The 14,896-nt window shown below is 37.6% G+C and overlaps 1 protein-coding gene across 1 annotated transcript in view; it reads left to right on the plus strand.

The window, feature by feature from the left end:
• Window positions 1–14,896, plus strand: part of LOC124155169 (5-hydroxytryptamine receptor 1) — a 461,543-nt gene that overhangs the window by 147,045 nt on the left and 299,602 nt on the right. The window lies entirely within an intron of this gene.

A 14,896-nucleotide genomic window follows, 5' to 3' on the forward strand; every position in this document is an offset into this window, starting at 1 on the left:
TATGGCTCTGTTTTAATTTCATTCTTGGGTAAAATATATTTTTGTTATTCCATATGGATGTAGTTAGTTTTAAAAATCCAATTTTGAATATTCTCTCTAGTCTTAGATCATATATATCTCAAATATGTAAATAGTCTTGACGTTATTTGGTTGAAAGTCGACTTAACAGGCTGTGAAGATATATTGTGGGGGATTGTTTAACTCTATTCCGATGAAAACTAGTTTTTATTTAACAGCTTGCTGTTCTCATTATCTTACCAATCCTCAAATGGTCTCAGAATGCCGTTGAATATTTTTTTCAGGTATTTAATGCCTGTAATTACGAAGTATTTTATTTTATGCTATCTTCATGTCTTTGTTATCAATTTCATTTTTATTTAATGATTAAATAACTCCTAGAATATATTTAGGTCATATATAATGTAAAAAGTTATTTGCCAGCGTTAATTTTGATTTAACTAATATTTAAAGGATATTAATTTTGGATTGGTAAATTGACTAGTTTTGTGCTGAAGCAGGTTGGAATTATGTTTAGATGTTGGCGAAGGATAAGGGTCAATTTCGATGCTAAAATTTAAAATATTCAAAAGGGAAATGTAAATTTATTTATTGTTTTATCATCAAGCGTCAAACTACGGGCTATTAACCGAATTGTGGGGTAATTATCCTTAAATAGAGGATGATTTCAATACAGTTTATTACGTTTGAATGGTATTTGCATCAATGGGCATCTCTCAATGGATTTCGAAAATTAGCTGTCTTCTTTTGTAAACATATTAAAGGGAATTTTATACATAAAGTTCTCGTTATACAATGACCATATCCATTTCAACTATAATGGGATTTACAAATTTTAGCCAAATGAGCAATTTATTGGTTGTCGTGAAGTAACATTTTAATATTTAAATTACTATTTTACCTTATTTTTATTCGGGAACTTCAGCATAATTAACGGAATTCTTAACAGAGATTCTAGCATGGCTTTCAGCATTATTATTGTGCTTACAATTTCCGATGCGCTGGAAATGCTAATCAGCTATGTACTCCGAGCCTGCACCGAAGAATATTCCCTGGAATATTGTTCATCGTTTTTTATCGTCCCCTCAGTATTTTTATATATATCCTGGAAAATTTTATGCATAAGAAAGGTTAGATGACTAGGCTATGTCGTAATTTTAATCTTAAAATGTAATAAATGAAGATAAATGTATTACCTTTCTGCGGTCGCATAGCATTGTAATATTTTACTGACAACTCGAAATATTTCCTTCAATTTCTCTGGAGAAATAACTTGCTACCTCGGAGTAAATTGTAATTCACGTTAATCGCAACAGTTTGAGTCTATTTTTAATGTCCACGGCTGTTAAAAACCGTGGGGTCTCTTATCGGTGCTCGGATTATGATTTTTTGGAGTTCATTTCATGCTAGTTACCATTTTCGTTTGGAATTTCACAGCTATTAAAGCTTCAATGTATAGTTTTAGCAGCTATTATAGCTTTGGTCCAGCAAAACTCCATGGTTGTATTCCTTATCGAAACATATCCTTTGCGCTTTATCCGTGGCCATTATGGAGATATGTTTCCACCCCATTTCCTCTACCAGTGTCTTCTTACCCTCATCACAAAAAGTAGTTTGTCTGGTTACCCTTTCGATCATTGTAGTGTAGCATATCTCTGTACTTCATGATCCTCTCCCTCTGACCATTCTTTTGTTAGCTTCATTAATCTACTTCTACAGATTTTATACAATCGTTATTCCTAGACACAGCTTTTTAACATTCCAAAATCAACGTAGCAGTTTCGCTTAATAGTAGTATCTAATTGCACCGTATAATAGATGTTATTTTTTTACGAATAATTCTAATTTCTATACTATTTTCATGATATACAACTCGAGAACTGGCGGTTTAAATTTGTAGAGGCTGTTTTTCTCTCCGTCTCTTCGTCGCTTAATATGCTAAGAATATATTCTATTGCTCAATATGTGTAAAAGTCCTTTATTCATAATTTCACTTACTAAAAATTCACGTATTGCATAGTTTCCATTTTATTGGTGAATTCATGTTACATGTTACTTCTTAGCTTCCACGGGTTTGATACTGTATCGAACTTGGAGTGTGTTGAGCAGTAGAGTACCTGAGTACGAGAGACGACCCAGTAAAATTTGCAATGAGAGAGCTAGGGAATAGTCCATTGGGGACCTGTTGGGGGAAGTCCGAATAGTCCCATGGAAGTCTTACAGACGGGTGAAAGGTATAATTTTTCCTTTAATTTGCCTTAGCAAACTCTTCTCTCCTGTGACGTTGTGGAATTCCAAACGGTATACTTGAAATCAAATTTCATTGCTATTTTTCTGTGCCTTTCGGATTCCCTCTCTTCCATACCTAATGAAATTACCTCCTCATCACCTTACTGAATATGTCGAATTTATGTATGAGGACCTATCTGGGGTGATTCTTGATTTTTTAGCATTCACCGATCGTGCATTTTCAATGGAACAAGCGAACTCATGGGAAACGCAATTATAGCTGTACATTTTGTCGTCTGTGAATAATTTTGAGATGCTTTAATAACGTTTGCCAAAAGGAGTGTCATGCCAAAATTGCACATACTTCAGGCAAATGATATGTTGACGGTATCTCAACTCGGATTATCGAGGGATCGAGGCTCCCAGTTTAGTGTGCTTCAACGCCTTACTGGAATTAGAAGCACTAAACAATCTGGATGGGAGACTGTCAAATTTGAGAAAAAGGACGAGGTAAAATTGGGAATGGAATGTACATTTTTCATCTACATAATACCATAGGTCTTTAGGGTGATAGAGTGGGGTGAATATTAATTCCTATTATGCGTTAATCTACATACCCATACTTTGGAGCTACAAATATGCGTAAAATAATGTGTCTGGAGAGGCTCCCACAAATCATGAACCATTTACTCCGCTATTTACGACAGTTTTTAGGTCCAGATTGACAGCATCACTATCGTAGAGAATGCACGAAAAAGCTACGTGAAAATGGTCCGTATAAATGCTACTGGGCATACTATTCGGCAATAATTGCTAAAAATGTAGCAAAGTAGCCAAAATGTCACACCAAAGACCTATTTTTTTATATGGCAACGTATTCTCCAGCCGTCTTTAATCTTTCTCGAAAAAAATGAACTTTTGAGCCTCTTTTTCCTCGAATCCATTTCCCTGACTTCGCGTTCATCGAGTGATTAACTGCACATAAGCCTAAGATCCTACACAGCTGGGAACGTTTATTGAGATTACATTTCATACGCTTTCCATGTCAGTAGGAATTCCTCGAGCGAGCGTGTTCCACTGCCTCGACACCTCCTTTCTCTAGAGGTAGATCTATGAATCCGACCGTCTACTGAGCGGAAAACTGAGGAGGAAACGGAGGATGTCTGGAGAGCGTGGGAGGGGTGGATTCGTGGAAGAAGGCGGCTGCGAGAGTAGGGTCTGGAAGGGCAAGGATGTGCTCCGGAGGGGTGGAGAAATGTTTGACCCAATATCGCTATCAGATGGCTGCGGGCAAGCTGCCAAGGCAAGACGCCACCAACCTCCCTCCTCGCCAGCCACCCTCTCTCTCTCTCTCTCGCTTCCATTTCCACCCTTTTTAGCCTCCCCTATGATCGCGACTGTCAACTGCAAACTCGGGGGCGTCGCGGCGACTCCTTGACTCCTCACCATGCTTTTTTCTTCCTCCTTTTATATTCCATCTCTCTCTCTCTTTCCCTTCTTTTCCTCCTCTAGTATCTTTGAGTGCTTTTCGCGAGCCCGAATTTGCACGCACGCCGCCCATGCCAACTCCCTTTTCATTCTCCCGATCGAGACGCTCCCTTGCCATGCTCGCCAGAAATATGTGCTGGGTATATTTTGGTATTTTACCGGTTTCATGTACAAAACGAGGGTGGATAGCCATGTCTACTTTATTTTAAAATGTTGGCCCTACAAATAGTCATCATCAATTTTTTCGCCGCTAGAGTCGATAATTGTACAATTAAAAATACGCTCATGACAACTAATCAGACTCTAGTCAATAGGCGGATTTTGGGGAGGGGGCACGTGCCCCCAGATGCTTTAAAAAAAGACGACATTTGTAAGACGACTTTGAAAAAGTTTTTGCAAAATGCACATTTTTGGCTTCTCACTAAAGAAAGTGTATAACAAATATTGTTATAAAATATTGATGTTAATGAATTATATTTACTACTTTAGTTGTTTTTTTTCATATACGCACTTAAGCTTTGTTAGTATAGATTATCAAGGTAACATAAAATGAGCTACATTATATGTGAAGCATAATGTATTATTATTTTCGGTGGTAGCCTTAAACAGGTTATCCTTCGCAGCTACCTAAAATTACTCACTTTTGCTATTGTCACGTACATTGTGTTTGGAGTAATAAAATTATTATTATTAATACAAATATTAATAAATTTTATAGTTAAATAAAAAGTTATAAATAATAACATATTAATATTTTATATTAATATTTAAAGTATGTTTCGTAGAGCAATTGTTGCATGTATTTTTTAATCCCAAGTACGAGAAGACCGTTTGCCTGTCAAACCCCCCTAGAATAAATCCTGCATCCGTCCTTGGGTATGTGGATGAATAATTATAACATCAACACAGCAATAGTCCTTTTTCACTCGAGCAATGAAGGATTTATATAAATGCTAGGCAATATTTCGTTTGAATTTATCCGTTTTATGTGTAAACGGCTGGTGTCGAAACACCTCCCGCCACACGCCTGTTGAGGCGGCTAGAAGGGTATTTTGCAGTCGTCCCATTCATTTATAGTATTGAAATAGTATGATTAATGTATTGCAGCCCTTCAATTCTCCTCTTCAGTTATGTTCTTCTTTTGTTTTTGTCCTTATCAATGTACCTCAAGTAATCATCTCTCGGCCTTCCTTGGGAGTTTTTCCTTCAATTTTTCCCTCTGTTGCATTTCTCCCTTCGTTTAATATGCGAAATGACATCATCAATCTACTGGATTATTATCCTGCCGAAGATGCTTCTCAGTGTCATCTCTTCTAATATACTTCGGTACACATCATCTTTCTCACTGCATCCGTCCAATTGATCTTCAGCACCCAGCGAAAGCTTAAAGTATTTTTTTCTGGTCTGCTTATCCAACGGCCCATTCCCTCAGCCCGTGCGGTTGTGTTCTCATACTGTTTCGTCATCTCAATTCGAATGGTCATGGAGCGGAGTTGCGGCCTTTTTGTCAAGAATTTCGTTCTTCCATAAACTCTATGAAAACTCTCAGAAAGCTAGCCAACAGGAGGTAGTGAAAACGGGGGAAGGAAGGGTTATCATCGTACTCAAAGAAAAAAATAATATCTTAAAGAAGTTTACCTCGACGTAACTTGAAAAATTCTTGTGATTGATTAGGGTGAGCGTATAATTAACGAGTCATTATCCATCTACGAGACGAATTTATTTTCTTACCTGACTTTTTAGAGGAGCTCTATTTGTTAAAAGTTGCCAACCATAAGAACACTCTTTTAATCCATTTTTATTTGTATCATTGAGTTTATAAGATTTTTTTAGAAGTTTTTAGGAGTTTGGAGTCGTACTACCGGCTACAAGTTGAAGGGAAAGGTATCAAAATCGGGTGACGGTTTAAGCCCCAGATGAAGCATGAAGACAACCCTGGTAAACCTCCCAGACCAAGGGAGTGGGACAGAGCTCATGAAATTCAAACGCCCGTGAGTTAACGCGGGGTGAGCTTTACGCTCTCATTCTATCAAAACCAACGATTACGGAATAAAATAATGAGTGTGTTTTAGCTCTTACCCATACTTTTTAGAAAAACGGCGATACACTTAGCGCAAAAGAGCGAAAAATAAAATTCTTATCAAATATAAGTCTTAAATTTGAGATTTTATTTCCCCTTGCGGATTGATAAAAGAACATTTCAAGAAAAAGGAGCGCAACTATTAAAAAAAACTCATGTTCTTGCCGCTATTCATTTAGTGTATTGTACATACAATGCGGGTTGCGATATACCAGTGGGCAGACTGCAGTCCCGGGCAATGTACCTTTTCCCCTGGGCTGCACAGGAGAAATCTACCTCATCCTGTGCATTTCAAGTGCTTTCACGAGCAGGAACTTACACTCCTGCTGATTCCAAATTTCCTCCCGCGAGCCGATGTACCACCCTTCTATCCTTCGCTAATTACGTGCGAATAAATCGCCGTCGCCGCGTTGCACCGCTATAACGCCCTCGTGATCTCGATCTCGCCCGTGGCGATTTAGATGCAAGAGCTTATAGTGGACGAGGGAAAGGTATTTGTGAGCTAATAAACCCTACTGCAGAACGTAGTCAAAGTTAGTTAAAGTATGGAAAATGAATTAAATATCGTCTTCAAAAAATGCTAGGAAGAGCTATGAAAATAATTATTAAGTAAATAACGCTAATCAATAAAACTATTTTGGCTACTTTCATCCAATTGACCATGATACGACAAACAGTGAAATCGTACTTAATGCCTTTAAACCAGCCTAAACATATTACATATTTAATCAATTGCTAATCGGTGTCTGGGTGACTTAGAAAAAATGAGATATTAAAGTACGCCAACTTGAAAAGGTCAATTATAGATCAAGTAAAAGTCAATATATAAGTATATTAAGTATATATAAGTCAATAATAAGTTATATTAAAATTTCCCCCGCTTTGGTGTAGGTGTTAAGAGTTCAGGTATAAAAGCGAAAAGAGACCTATTTATTACATCTACTTAATAGTTTTTTTAATTCTGAATAGCTATATTGCGGTCTTAATTTATTATTTGAAATAAGTACTTCTCCATTTTTCGTCTCTACTAATTGCCTAATTTTTTCCAACTCCTTTATCCCTGAAGTGTTATGGCCCTTCTCCCACCATAAACATCAAGTGCTAAAACCGATCATCAAGTTTGGCAATGTGCGAATTTGGAACATTTAGATCGACATGGAGTTCATTTTGAAGAAGACAATCTGTTTTTTAGGCTAGAAGATACTATAGAAAGAAGAAGAAATGATTATTATGCTTATCAATCAATTCTATGATAGATCAGGTTTAATTTATTTTTCTCGTAACCCTTAAAATGAATGTGTTAAATTTGTGTAAAATTTAATTCCATCATTGGAACCAGAAGCCTTCCTACCCTTGAGGCCTCCTTTTCATATACGTATCAGAACATTTTAAGCCGAAGTGTTATGACTGCTTAGATCTTTGTATGTTAGAATCATTTTTGCTGTAAATAGCTATGGGTTGCCACTTTTTAAAGGAGAAAATTCAGGAGTATTTTCATTTACATATATTGCTTGAGGTGAAATTGTAATAAAAAGTGTGTAAAGTCACTAAAATCTTATTTTGTGCAAAATTCTTGAAAATCGAAGGGCGTAGCACTTCGAGTTTCGTCCCTTTAAATTGATTTCTCCTCATATTTAATTCGCTGTCCTTTTAAATTTAAAGCCCAACCAGCTGCAAGTTCTCACACATTTATATATTTCCATTTATCTCGCCCAAATGCTTGGCCAAATTTAGTCCGACGACAAGGTAAGGGATGTGAGGAAGTTAAAAGACCTATTATTTCTCGAATCCAAGGATGTTAAGGGTAGTTGTGGCTGCAATGAATGGGTTGGAGTGAAGAAGATCGGGTGTTGTGGCATAAGGGGGGCACTTCCTTGTTGGAGGAGTAACAGCCGTGCTCTTGTGTTCATTGGCACCCTTGTGGTCTACAGAAGACAGGATTTGGATCTCGTTGGACGAGATAGGAGCATGAGGCCTAAATTCAGTACTTTAGTGTGGATTATTAAGTCCATGAAATTGCAACTACAGCATATTTGCTATCTCTTTATATTTTATTCGTTTCTTTAGAATTAAAAGCTCATCATTCTGCATGCCGCTGAGTGAAATATTTGCTTTACGAATAGCTTTGACCGAATGAATGGCTCAAACAACCCGTGTATAACTGGTGAATTTAAGGGATTATTTGTAAGTATTTGTATTTTTAGATTATTTTTCAAACCATATTTTTTAACTATCCGAAATTTATACTTTGATATCTGCTGTCATATGAGTTAAATACTTAATTCCCTCCAGTGTGTACATTCTAATTTTTGGGCATTGAACCGTCATTGCGTGCGTTTAGCCCTTTGCCGAATGACTTTATCTTCGCAAAGCAGTTTATATTGCCTAATCTTATGCGAATGCTGAAAAGTTCCGCAACTAAAAAGTCACATTGGCTCAAATATTTCCTATTTCTATTAAGTTTTCATATTCATCGTTGTTTATTGAAGGAATTATTAGTTACTTGCTGCTGCAGTTTTCGTGATCCTTATCTGAAGTGCCTATATGCTGTAAGGTGATTATCGTGTTCTTATTAATAATTAATATAATAATGATAATAATCAATAAACTTCGCAAATTTACAGCGACTTTGTCTAGTTTTTCATGTGAAAACGTTCAAGGCGGTTTTGCTAAGTAGTTGTCAGTGGGTTAGAATAAACGCGATAACAGGCGGCGGAAAAGGGACGTGTCGAGTGTTGGAAAAAGGGATTTCATTTTTTAGGCCTGGAGTCGTTGTGTGAGAAGGTCATTTTTCCGCCATCATCGAAGCGATCATTGGAGCTCTCGCTCGAAAAGTGCGGAAAGAACGATCGTGTGATAAAGAATATATGAAACCTTTGAGCTCATTTACTCAACCCTTGATCTTGTGACATCGTTAGATGGGCTCGAAAGGTGTGGAGACAGGGTCGGACGCGTGCCCCTGAATAGGGGTATGGAGAGAAAGCTCGAGGTAGGAGGGTCCCTGTATTTGTGCTCGTCGACGTGTAGGTGTTCAGCGTGGCGGGGTGGAGACCAGGGGAAACAGGGTGTCGGTCGGTGCCCCACGGTGGCTCTTAACTTATGGGGATCTGCCGTGAGACGTGGATCTTGATCTTCCCATTTGCCATTCCGGTCGCGGGCTGTTTTCGGGCACGCGCTCGGAGAGGTGGAGAAAGTGACGATGCGCGGCACTTTCGCAAGGAGAGCCCACGTGCTGGTTTGGGCTCATGGAGATCAAGGCGGGCGGGCATCGGTGGATCGAGTGTTCAAAGGCCTGTCGACCACGCTTTACTGTTTGGGAGCGATGTATTCATTATACACTCTCAGGTAGAATCAAAACCTATCTCTGCTTCACTATTAATTTTTTTTATTTGAACGGGTTTGGTAGATTTTTCGCTCTCATGTGGAAATTGAAAATCATGTTGCTTTTTGCAGTGAATATATCGATTAAATAGCTAAATCAACTTTCAGGGGTTTCTTGATCTAGACCTCAGTTTTTGCATTGGTTTGACTAGGTACTAACTCACATCATGGTGGGAATAACGGTATGCAATAAAAAAAAACTCTCATTTAACGTATAACCTAAATAGATAACCATGCATTCCAGTCAAAGGAGAAAAAAAACGATCATCACTTTCGAGGAAATAATTATGTTATATCGGGTTTGGTGGAAAGGTATTACATTCACGTGTAAACTAAAAATTATACAAACTTTCACACTACATTCAATAACCTAAAAACCTAAAACTGAGCTGAGGCTTTAGCAGTTATTTTGATGAATGCACATGCTTGCTGTACTGGTTTCAGAGTTTTATATTGCATTATGGCCTTGAATTGCACTACGTGGTAAAAGTCCCATTAAGGCGCGATCTAAATGAAAAACTGCATTTCCTTGCATGTTTTGAAAAAAGCTATGGAAGTGGTAATCTAATATTTTCGAATTTGACTCACTGTGGTCAAGGTGAGGGAGCGAAGGAAGTGTAGGCATGGGATGATCATATAATTAATAGGTGCGGGCGAGCGGGTAACTTTGTGGAAATCCTTAATCGTAGGAATAGATGGAATAATAAATTTCCTATTTCCACATCGTAATTTATTGAGACCGACCATGGTTTCGTTACAGCATGGCATTGTCAAGGTGAAGAATTACAGGTAAATTGACAATTATATATAGCAGAAGGTTGGGTAGGGGAATTTTCCGGGAGCTGTTGGTTAGGGGGAGGTAGGGCTTGGGTTTGGAGCTGGGTTAGACGCCCCTGTGGAGGGTTAGATGAGTAAGCAGGAAAGTTAAGGAGGGGGAGCGATAAGGGTATCTTCCAAGGCGTCTAATCTCCGTCCTTTCTTCTCAAAGTGAGGAATAGTTGCGGTGAGGTCACTATTGTGCCCCATGTCAATAAGATGTTTTGCAAAATGTGAATGATCCATCCCCTGTCTATGACACATCTTGTGCTCGGCCGCTCTGATGAAAAAACTCCTCCCTGTTTGACCGATGTAAATTGCGTCACAGTCGACGAAATTGAGGCGATATACTCCGCTCCGTTCCTCCGAGAATATATTTACCTGTAATTCTTCACCTTGACTAAGTATGTTACGCTGTAACGAAACCATGGTCAGTCTCAATATATTACCATGAGGAAATAGAAAAGTTATTTTAAAAAATGACTAATTCTTGATTTACTTTGTGGTAATCCATTACAAGTTTTCCTGGATATCAAACAATTAATAAATAAAAAATTAGAAATTGCAGTTAAAAATTTAAAAAATTATCGAAAGTCATGACAGCATAAATTAATAACTCTACCTCTCCTTTTCCCCTATTCCGGCGTCCTTTTTAAAATTCATCAAGTAACTAGGTAACAATAATAAGATAAATAAGTCGTAATTTGCTCCTGGAGATGATGATAATCCATTGAAACCCGGGTCGCGCTCTGCTAAAAAAAATAAGTGGTATAAGTAATTGTCTGATATCCAGGAAAACTAAGAAAAGATATTATCCATCTATTCCTATGAGATGATGAAGCATGTGGTGGAATCAGGAGCGAATGTCGAGGAGGAGATCTGGAGCAGATCGAAGGTTTTTTAGCGTAGTAGGTACCTATCGTGTCATGAGAGAATGTTTTTGCGAGTCGTCGAAGAGGGTGCCGTTCATGTTCGCGAACAGCTGGCCTGACCATCTTGAAGGACATAAGTCTTTACTGGCTGGCGGTACATGCCACCAAGATGTTTCCGCTTCGGGGATTTTTGCGAAAGGGATGTCCCCTCGTTTACTCACTTCCTTTTTCTTTTTTCCCAATGGATTTTCTGGACGAATCGGCGTCAAGGTTTCTAGAGCGAAGACACGGGGATTGAAAAAGCCTCCTTCAGCGGTAATGCCATGTTCACGGACATGGAAAGGGTGTGGTGGAGAAAACGTTACGACATCTTTGACGCATCGTTACACTTCGCGGAAACCATGCCACTCTCTCCTGGAATGTATCTGTAAAGCATAATTATTATTTTAGGCTGTGAGCTAGTGATGGGGGTGTATAAGAAAAGCAAATTATAACATAAAATCGTCCTTTAAGGAATGAAAAATCAATTTATAAAGTTCCTTTTTCTTAGTTTATTTCAAATGAAATCACTACTACTAATATTCATTTAAATTATACTACCTATAGGTTCATAATTTAATATGAACACTCATCTGAAATCATGCTCTATTAGAATTTTCCGGTGAAAGTAACTATGTAGCTAGTTTTAGTGCTTAAAGTGGATTATTTTCCAGACTGTAGTAACATTTGGTATATATGTAGTGTTTAAAATGTGGCATCTTGCTTAGTTATTTGAAATTCAACACGTGAGGAATGGTTAAGGACGTATTATCGTTGTAAAATGTGCAAAAATTATATAAGATTAATTTTAGATTATTCTGAGCTACAACTGTGGAGCCAAACTGTATCTCATGATCTGGAATAATACTTAAATATTTCTACCGATAAGATGCGCTCAAAAGAGCACGCTACATTACAGGCTCAGGAGATACGTACTGTAACACCTATACTAATTTTGAGTTATTTTATTTTGGATTGGATGTGACGATTGATGGGAGGAGGGCAATGCAGCGGACAATAATGAGCAGCAGAGGTGAAGTGGGGCGATTGCTGTTGACGGCGCGGGATGGAATGTTGGGGAGTTGGATTGTAATTGTTGTGGCTACGGTTGTCTCTTTGCTCCCGAGTTTGTTTTTAAAGTGTAATAAGAATATTTGAAGAGAAAATAAAAAACGTCACGATACAATATTTTCTATTTACTTGTCTATTTTTTTGGAAAATTGTATAAAACGATATCATAAAAACTGCCATACTTTCAATTAATCAACATGTTAATTTTTAATTCTTCCTCAGAGCCATTTACTTTCGTTATATTTTTATTGTTCACTATAAAATTTTGAGCGGTGATCGTCCATTTTTTGCCAAAAAAAATATTTCATATCATGAATAATTGAAATTGAAGCCAAAAATTTACCCTCGTAAATCCCCGTAAAACTTAATGCTGTCATCGCCAGGGAAACGAAACGAATGCGGAACGGTGACTCACGAGCAAAATCAGCTTGTCGAAGTGGGTTCACTCTGCATCTTGGTTGCCAAGGCTGGTCCTTTTTATAATTGCAATTGTTGGGCCGGGCGATGTGGCGGGGTCCTGGCTGGCCTCATTTCCGATCCAAACGGAAGACTCGACTTCTGTTATGGAAGTTCCGCATCTAAATGGACTAGATCGGGTACTCTCAGATCAATGACGTGAGAAGATGTTTTATGCAAGAAGGGGTCAGAAAGCATGTTGGTTTTTTTTCTCGTGTTTTTTATTTATTCGGGGCTTATGAAGTCAGTATCATGCCGTCTGTTACCGGCATTTACGCTCATGCGAAGTCCTACGCAGGCTAAGGAAGTTTTTTTTTAATTTAATTGTAATGGAGTTGTTTCTACTAGTATGACAATGTGTGCTACAATTCATTTCAGACTTATCAGATGAAGTCTGGAGGAAGTATTATTTTGGGATTTCCAAAAATACTATTTTTAGTAGTGACGTGAAACGGAAAAAAGTTATTTCACACAACCTAATAAAATTATTTGCCACTCGCGTTTATAGTCGCGAATTTATGCTATATTCTCTTACCTACTATATAAATATGTCGCTTTATTATGGCATCCTACTTGGTCTATGGATATTTAAAGAAATATTATATTATAATGGTTTTGCTTCGTAGCCAGTTTTTCAGTATTAAAATGCAAATGATCCCTTTCTCCTTTTAAAATTATGTACATCGTCATTAATGCGGAAGATGTTCACAGTGATCCAAACGTTTCGATTCGCCGCTTTTGTAAAAACGGTGTTGGCCCCAGTCTTATGTTTAAAGCAGTTATTTAAGATGGATTAAATATATTCTGTTTTCCCCTAAGTCTAATTGATTTCATGCTCTCATTCTTTGTTTGCTGCTACAATAAGGTGTATACCTTAAAGGGAAGAATTCGCTTCCGTGGTCAGTTGAAGACCATGAGGATGGCTATTTATGTAATTGTAAAGGTCATGTGCAAAAACTATTTTTAAGCGATTACTAATGGGTAGATATCGTTCGTTGCCGAATTAGCGGGCATCATTTGATATTAGGTACCTTTGGCGGGGTTCTCCCTGCTACTGGTTCTTCCTGTATAGTGGCATGCTATGCTCTCATATTTCCAAAGGTTAATTTTTCAATAAATTAACTTTAGGAATCACCGTACTGGTATTTTAAAATTTTATTGAGCTTGTCGTTTGTTGGTTAGTAACAACCACGATCTCTTTTTTTCTACTTTAATAATCACCAATAACAATTTCACCCTGTCCGTTTCAAGTGAAATATAAACAGAAATACCAATGATAGTGTTGTTGTACCATTCTGGACCACTGTTCTTAGTACTAAGTCTCTAATCGTTCTTCAAGGCATGGATAGCATTTAAATCCAGGTTAGGTGCATAACCTTACTTCGAAGGAAATATCAAATTTTTTTTTAGTTTTTCGATTATTCCCCTTCATCGCTTCATGTATGGGAGCCGTAGTAATATTTTCACCACCCTGTTTGCCCCATTTCTCCCCTTCTTGTCCCTCGTCTTTCTCAAATTTTTCTTCCCCACCTATTTCTTCTCAAATGTATCTTAACCCTTTTAATGCCAGCCCATTTCAGGTGGGATGTGCGAAGACTGCCAAGGCTATTTTCCGGAATTAGCAACATTTCAGATTTAAACATTTTTCAGATACTTAATTTTATTTAATATGTCTAAATTTTTTCCCAATTCTTAAGATATATTTATATCTTATAACCAATGTTCTTCGATAGATTATGGAGGTTCACATAAATTACAGCCGTTGAAAAGGCCACAATCATTATAAAAAGTTAAATAATTTGGGCCGATAAATCGGCCCCAGGCAGTTTTCGCTCAAACAGCAAGGGCCGATATATCGGCCCGTTGGCAGTAAAAGGGTTAATAATTGCCGCAAGCAGGCGAACTGTCCGTGTGGAGATGATTTATTATTTCATTTCAAACCAACATCAGGAGCAATGAAGATCTTCTAAGCGATTACAAAATTCATGCCAAAAAAATGACACAAAACAAGTTTGTGTTCCCGTCAGCCTGTTTACGATTTAGATTTTTGGAAGGGACTGACTCATATCCGATTGCATTCCTACCAACAAAATGTCTTTCTATTCAGTAGTTAGCTACACTTGGCCTGTAAATTGAAGTACGATTTTATTTGATAATCTACTCGAATTAATTTTTTGGGGCGAAATGGCTAACTTTCAATTTAATTTTTCTGTGTTCGGCACGGAAATTCAAATTCTATAAATAATTTCTTCAATAAAAACTTCGAATTTTATGAAATTATGTGAAACAATAAACTTTGAATTGTTGTAAATAAATTTGTTAATCTTTGAGTGATCCTTGTTGCGGCGTACGCATTCCCTTATTCATTTGGTAATCCCCGAAATCTTCGATGGTGTTCCTGAAATTGCTGGTAATCCTAGTTATCGCTGCTGTTTTAGTCTCCAAT

The sequence above is a fragment of the Ischnura elegans genome, chromosome 3 (assembly GCF_921293095.1).
Source record: "Ischnura elegans chromosome 3, ioIscEleg1.1, whole genome shotgun sequence".
In the NCBI taxonomy this organism is placed as follows: domain Eukaryota; kingdom Metazoa; phylum Arthropoda; class Insecta; order Odonata; family Coenagrionidae; genus Ischnura; species Ischnura elegans.